Source organism: Mustela putorius, unplaced genomic scaffold, assembly GCF_011764305.1.
Source record: "Mustela putorius furo isolate JIRA1106 unplaced genomic scaffold, ASM1176430v1.1 tig00003858_pilon_pilon_pilon, whole genome shotgun sequence".
Lineage (NCBI taxonomy): Eukaryota > Metazoa > Chordata > Mammalia > Carnivora > Mustelidae > Mustela > Mustela putorius.
Window position 1 is genome coordinate 8462950 of NW_025422010.1, and position 8289 is coordinate 8471238.

An 8289-nucleotide genomic window follows, 5' to 3' on the forward strand; every position below is an offset into this window, starting at 1 on the left:
AGCATCTGGAAGGTCTACCATGAGGTCATTGTGGGGGGTTTGCCGGTGACTTCTCTTCCTCAGGAAGCTTTATGATCAGTCCCAAAAGAACTCAATAAGATGACTCCTATTTGAAACCAATACCACTTATAGATAACTCTAATTATCGTATAAATTGGACCCAGATATCAAATTAAGGACACACATATCTTCCTAACAGGATGGAGTCCAGCACCAAGCACCACGTGGCTTTCCTTGGGGCTTCCCCCGTCAGTAAGTATAAGGACACTAAGAGGTGATTTCCCCAGTTCCCAGTCCCCCTCAGCTTCATCGGTTGCCACCTCCCAGCATAGCAAGACATATATAGAACCCTCCAGCTCTTCCCAGAAAGCCAACCCCTGCTTGCTGGTCTCAGCACCCCAGCTCAGCTCGGCAACCCTGCCCTTCCCAAGCAGCCTGAGATTTACCAGCAACTCTTCACAGAACAAAGGAAACCTTGATGCTTTCTCTTGGGAAAACTCCCAGCTTTTCAGAATCTACTCTTTAAATTCACACCCTAGCGGCAATTTTATCCCATGAACTCTGGGGAGTTGAAAGGTTTTTCACCTGAGCCACACGCCCCTTGGACAGGAAAGGGGCCCTGATCTCCTCATGTTCCCCCCATTGTTTGAGAGTGAGGCCAGGACGCACTCATCCCCTTAGGCTGGAAAGACACCCCCCACAAAGGGGCCTGCCCCGCCAGCATATCTCCCTGGTGGGAAGAAACCAAGTTCCACAAGACCACAGGCTGATTCCCCACTACCCAAGCTGCCATTGCCTCTCCAAGGACTGGACAGCAAAGGAAGTGCCTCCTTCCCCAAGGCCCAAGGCTCACCTCGTTCCAAATAACCACCTCCCAGAATGTCTACTAATGGTCACTCCAATACCTTTCCAGAAGAGTCTCAACCCATTTCCTGGGGTCCCAACAATCATTAGGAGGTCAGCATGGGTTCACTTCCTAGAGAAAAGGATGTTTGGTTTTATACCCACATAGTCATCTTGAATGCAGTACTGGAAGGGCCCTAAATTAAAATGAAGGGGATGCCTGAGCCACCTCAAAGCCTCTGTATTTTCTAGAAGCTTCCCTGGTGCTAGATGGTTCCCTATGAACCCAGAGAGCGTTGGTGTTTGCTAGATAGGGACAGTGAGCAATACAGTTAACAGTATTGTCTCAGCCTGATTTTAATCATGGACAGTGGAACCAAATCTGAATGAGGAAGCCAGGAGGAAAGGAAAAAAATAAAAACAAACTATTCTTCATGAAGGATAACGGCCATAGAGGGTATTTCTGCAACTAAGATGAAAAGGAGAGAAACCCAGAGTTGCAAAATGGTGTATCTGCGGTCAAGATCACTGATCTGTCTTCGTGGTGACAGCCTCTAGGAAGACTGGAGAGTGGGATGCAGAGGAGTGGGGAGGGTAGAGCCACTGGGGGGAGGGGTCAGAAACAAGAACCCCACTCAGCAAAGTCACTGGAAGTGACAAGAGCAGGGTGGAGAAGAGGGTCAGGAGCCAGAAGCCACCATGTTAGAAGAATGGGAAGCCACAAGGCCATAAGCAGAAAACAGCCCAGCAAGGAGACAAGAGGGCACGGATGGAGTGCATTAGAAATGGTAGCCACTTTTGCAAGAGGAATTCAGAACAAGTGTGAAAATGAGGAAGGAACCCAGCCCTTCCTCCTGGCTCGGAAGCTTCTTCTGCATTCGCTACCAAGGCTTCTGTAAGAGCATGGTGGCAACAGCCATCCCTAGAGGAAGTTCATTGATCACCCATGGTGAATTCTGAAGCTCTGTGCACATTAGAAGGGTGAGGGATGGGGTCAGACTGAGGCAGGGTGGGGTTTTAACTAAATCCCATAGTAAGAATGAATTTACATTGTTAACCTGTGTACATGCATGATGGCACCCTCCCTCTGCCTCCCTGCCATCCTTCCACCAACAAAGATTTACTGAGCACCTACTATATGCCAGTCAGTTCTAGGCACTGGGACACAGCAGTGAACAAAACACATCAACTCCCTGATCTTACAGAATTTTCATTCTGCTGGAGGAACAGACAATAAACAGATGAAGTACATAGTATATTCAATGGGAGTGAGGGACACCTGGGAACAGAGCATGGAAAGAGGCAGAGTTTCAGCTGGAGAGACTTAAGAAGGTCTCAGGAGTGAAAGCCTGAGAGAAATGAAGGTTAGCTATGAGACACAGAGAAGCATTCATGCAGACACAAGAAGGTCAGTCTCCAATCCTGGAATATGCTGGAATATTCTACAAATACCCAAAGACCAGTGAGACAGAGTGAAGGAGGGAGCAGGAAGTAAGTCTAGGGAGGCAAGCAGGGGTGGGGGAGACCGCAGAGTTTTGTAGCACACCGTAAGGTCAGAATGAAACACGAAGGGGCAGAATGTTGCTGTGACCCACCAGAAGCACTAGTCAAAATCCAAACCCAAGTCTTTGAGATGACAATGGCATTGGTCCTGACTTGAACCTTGAGTTGAATATGAGAAAGACTGAACTAGTCTGAAAGGGACTGACTTAATCAGAAGAAAGTGAGATCCATTTAAGGGGTGCAGTTGTTTTATCCCACTGTCTGTGTCACACTTATCTCTAAACCAGTGGGAAATGCCAGTTGGCTTAGACCAAGATCTTCTACCTCCCCTCTGCTGGAGGTGGGGTCCAACCCAGAGAACTCGGACTGAGAGTGGGGAAATGATGGTCCCTCTGGTCAGCAGAATAGTGGCCCCAAAGATGCCAGCATCCTAATCCCCAGCACATGTGAACACGTCACCTTACACAAAGGGACTTTGCAGATAGATGGTCTTGAGATGAGATTATCCTGGATTAGGTGGGAACTGTCATCACAGGGTCTGTAAGAGGGAGGTAGGAGGGTTGTAACAAGAGAAGAGGTATGATATGGAAGCACAGGTCAGCACGATGTGGTTGCTGGCTGGAGGGCCACCAGCCTGGGCATGCAGGTGGCCTCTAGATGCTGGAAAAGGCAAGACACCAGTCCTCCCTTGGAGATCGATATGGATGATGATGCCTAGCACCTATGGTGTTCATTACAAGCCAGCCACTTCCTTCGGCATTCTACTATTAACTCAGTAAATTCAAACAACAAACTTGTAAGATGGGTATCAATGCACTTTTTAAAAAAAATCCCCATTTTACGGATGAGGAAACTGAGACACAACCATGTTGAAAGCTGCCCAGGGTGATAGGGCAAAGCCAGCATTCAAACCCAAGCAGTTTGATTCCAGAGCCCTGAGCCCAGAGGGTGTGCGTCCTTTTTCTGTGTCTTCTGGGTGTACCTTTTTCACAATGAGAGGCAGAACCCCGTGGACCTCTGGGCATGATGCCCTGAGGACATAAAACCACTTCTGTAGTGATCCAGCTAAGACTCTGCAATCTGAACCTAATCGGGGAAAAATGTCCAAGAAAACCCAATGACAAATATTCGATTTTAAAAGGTGAAAGCAAGGGATGACTGCATTCTTCAGAAACATTAATGTAATAAAAGACCAAGACTAAGAACTGTTTCAGATTAGGGGCGCCTGGGTGACTCAGTGGGTTAGGCCTCTGCCTTCGGCTCAGGTCATGATCTCAGGTCCTGGAATCAAGCCCCGCATTGGGCTCTCTGGTCAGCGGGAAGCCTGCTTCCCTCCCTCTCTGCCTGCCTCTCTGCCTACTTGTGGTCTCTCTCTGTCAAATAAATAAATAAAATCTTAAAAAAAAAAAAAACAGATTAGATCCCAGAGACACGATAACTAAAATGCAACACATGACCCCAGCCTGGATTTAGTCCCAGAGCGGGAAGGCTGTAAATGACACTGGATGCATGTGGACGATGGATTCGGGAAAAGTATTGTATCAGCGTTCAACATACTCAGGTTGACAGCTGTCTTATGGCTACACAAGAGAAGAGCCTTCCCCTTAGGGATACACACTGAAAGGGTTAGGGGTAATATACGCCTGCCATACCCCCCCTGCAACTTAGTCTTGGCTTCAGGACAAAGTAAAACATGGGAATACAGGCACATTTGTGAATGCACATGTATGTGTATACACATACATTATACCTCAGAAGTGCATAGTGCGTGCACATAGAAAACGTGTGTGTACTCATGTGTGGAGAGAGAGAGCAAATATTGAAGGAAATGGGGCAAAATGCCAACTAACTGATGAATGTACCTGAAGGGTGTATTGGGGGGTTTTTGTATTATGCAACAATTTCAAAAATTGTTTCCAGATAAGAAGTAAATTCAATTGCTCACTGGTTTACAAAAGCATACATGTTTTGATACTCTTAATATATATTTACATGAAATATAACATTATATATTTAATACTCGCTGAGACACTTGAAAAGCTATTAGTAAGTTGTCTCTGGGGAATGGGATCCTGATGTTTTTTTCTACTATATTATTTTTCTTAGACTTTCCAAGCTTCCTTAATCAATTAATGTTACCTCCATATTCAGAAAAAAGAAACCAAAAAAGTAAATGCACATCACACTTAATGCCCATAGGCAGCTTACCTGCAAGAATGCTTCCTTCTTTACATTAAATGGTTTTGCGTTTTCTAACTCAAGATCACCCATGACCATCAAACAGCTATTAAAATTTGCAAATTCTTGCCACATATTTTTTTGAAATAGGATTAAAGGACAGAGCAAAAATGCATTTTCAATGTTTATTATGTACCAAAAACACTAGGTTCTTTAAAATGTCTTACAGTACCCCCCCACAACCCCACAAGGTTATAAGAGGAATCTGCAAATCGGACGACATCACGGGCAACAAGGCTGCACTCTGGACAAGTTCCATCATTGTGCTCAAGAGCACACATCAGGTCAAGGGCAGGGCGGAGATCCAAATCCAAGTCTGTCTATCCTCGGAAACCCACGCTGTTTCTCCTGCTGCCTCCTTACAGGTGCTCGGTAAAAGGCTGGTGCACACATACGGCCAGATAACGCCTCCAACTGCAGGACTGGTTAATAAACTTCAAAAATAAAATTCCAAGCCAAATATGCACTATCTTGTTTCAGTTTTAATCCAAATAATCAGACAACCGCCCAATCTCCCACCTCATGTGTATAGAGACAGTAACAGCTGACATTTGCTGAGCCTGGTGTCACACCGCTCCAGGAGCTGCACCTCTCCAATCCCCTTCACACCCAGCAACGCAAGCAGGGCGAGGATCCTCAGAGACAGCTGAGGCGCACAGAAATAAAATGCTCACGGTCGTAACTAGGAAAGTGACCAAACCAAAATTACAACCTATGCAGCATCACTCCAGACCCCATGCTCCTAACAACTTTGATAGGCTTCCTTCCCAAGTTACTCATGCTTAATATTCCAAACAAGAATGCTATAAATACCATTTACAAAGCTATCAATCTAGATTAACTGGTTGAAAGGCCTGCAATAAAGAGTCTGAATTCCGAAATACCTTATGCAGCCACACCCCACCCCCTAACCACTAGTGCAGTGTATAATGAGCTGTAGGTATATTATTTGTCAAGATTTTCAAAAGCAGAAGCCATTTTTTATTTTATACTTCCAAAAGAGTGACCGAGACCAAAGGAAGCTGTCTCTGTCTTGTAATTGAATGAATACCATTAAGTCAGTTTCACAGTATCATTCCCCTTTTCCAAAGGCAGTAGGGCACAGTAAGGGGCCCAAGCTCGGGAAATAGACTCCGTTCAACCACAAAATGCACAAGTTCATTTCTTTGTTACAAAGTTTAAAAGCTTATTCCGAAGAGTCAAGATAGGGTAGGTAAATAAAGTACCTGACATACACTAGGTACTCAGTAAAAATAGTTTTTAGTGTTCCTCAAACTTTATGCCTATATTTCAATTGACCATATTTGGGGCATTCTGGGCCCAATCACCTGTTGACCAGGCACGGGTGCCAAAGCATTCTTTTGTCCCCTGACAATAGGATCCCACCCCAACTCCCACCAGTGTGCAGGACGGGGGAAGTACTCCGTATTATGTGGTATCTTAACTAAGAGTCCCATATTCTGATGAATACAGATCACGGAGGTCACTAGTAAGTGAAACAGTATGAAACAGGTAGTGATGGGAACTGGAGGTAAACCTGCCACTTGGTTCCAGCAAATTATTGCCCACAAAAATCAAAGATTTGGAGCATAGGACTTGCATAAGGCAAGTCCTATGCTCCAAATCTTTGATTTTTGAAAAGTGGGAATTGCAGATGTTTATGGGACATTTTTCTAGTTGAAGAATGTGTCCAAGAAACACCTCCATAGCGACACTCACAGGCACATATGTGGTCTGCAAGCACAAGGGGAATGCACGAATTGCAAAAATGCAGTCACGTGATCCCACGTGGGTACATGAGCACCTTCTATCTTCCCTCAGACAGGGAATTTCTACTAAAATTGTGTGTGCAAATGGGCATACATACGGTCACGCACAGCAGGTGGCCATTAAGGCTCCATTTGTCTGACCAACAGTCCTTGGGCCAGCCTTCAGACCTCAGTCCTACAATCACCACCATCAAAGAAATGGCTTCAGGGACTGTGGCAAGGACTGGGGTAGGTATTTGTGTCATAATTTCAATGGTAGCATCAGCAGCAACAGAGAACATCGCCACAACAGATCCCAGCTGACAGAGCAGAGGAGCAAACAGTGCGTGAGTTCACGGAACACATGTACACAAAGGATATGCTACTTCAAAGTGTGGGCACTTCCAAGTAAGAAATTTTAGGTGAGGGCAGAGCTAGAGAAGTCAAACTCTGAGTAAAAAACACGTCACATTTTTAAAACATGCAAAATACACAATATAAATGATAATCACGTACATGTGGAGTAAAATCTCATGCATGGCCAAGGAAGATACAAACTTCAGGCTAGTGGTGTGACAAAGAAAAATGTGCTCAGGGAAGGGCATAAAGGAGACTTCCGTTATTATTTTTCATGACTTGCTCCTTAAAAGAAACCAAAAGACCTAAACAGAAAAATTAAGATCTCGGGAAACCTTTGTAATAAAAACAATAAAATCTAAACAGATGGGGAAAGACACCACCATTCTACAGCCACAACAGCCCCTCCCACCCCCACACTACTATGACATGGGAACACATTAGGCAAAGGTAAAATCTCATTATCTAGTGGCATCTGCAATACACCTTTCTGGAGTTAAGAGATCAAGTATGGGATGGAAAGGGTTACTTATGTATTTGAGAAAGTGTTGGAGACATTTATACCATTTACTACCTCAACAAAACGCACCAACGTTACAAGACTCATACTCAGTAACAGGAGCCATCCTCTCTTAACACATCACCATGCAAACATTAGGATGAAGACACAAATTTTTAGCACTTTTAGTGTATAGTCCAATATACTTATCTCCCTGAAATTCCCATGCCACCCACAACTTATTTTACAAAGGAACCACCTTACCCAATTGTTAAAATTCTTAAAATCCTTGTGATAGTGTAAAATCTTGCTAAGAAATGCCTTAAAACATATATAATGAAATTCTTCAAATGACAAATTTCATGGGAGTCTCAAAGTGCAAGAGCATTTTTCCCTTGGGGAGATAATTCACTTATTTGATACACTAAATACCGTCAGTAAACTTCTAAAAGAAAATCTATTCTTAGGTTTATTATTAAAGCCCTTTTTTTTTTTTTTAAAGATTTTATTTATTTGTCAGAGAGAGAGTGAGCGAGAGCGAGCACAGGCAGACAAAGTGGAAGGCAGAGTCAGAGGGAGAAGTAGGCTCCCTGCGGAGCAAGGAGCCCGATGTGGGACTCGATCCCAAGACGCTGGGATCATGACCTGAGCCGAAGGCAGCTGCTCAACCAACTGAGCCACCCAGGCGTCCCCTTAGGTTTATTATTTAAGCAATCTCTACACCCCACATGGGACTTGAACTCATGACCCCAGTACCAAGAGTCGCACGTTCTTCTGACCGAGCCAGGCAGGAACCCCTAAAAGAAAACCTAAATTTTATTTCAATATGTTGTAAAATTTGCTTGATAGTAAACAAAAAGCATCCAAAATACTTTGCAACAAAATTTTCCTTTGATTCTTACAAGTTGAATTTCCCAAGCGAATAGCTTCCTAAATTTAATTCAAAGTAGCATGATACACACCCAACACCTTTATATTTATCTACATATTATACATTTAAGGATATACTTTCAATTAAAGTAACACAGAAAAAGCAAGTTTACCCCCCCCAAAAAAACCCATATTAACACCTTTATATGACTCCTAACAAATCTCTACTTC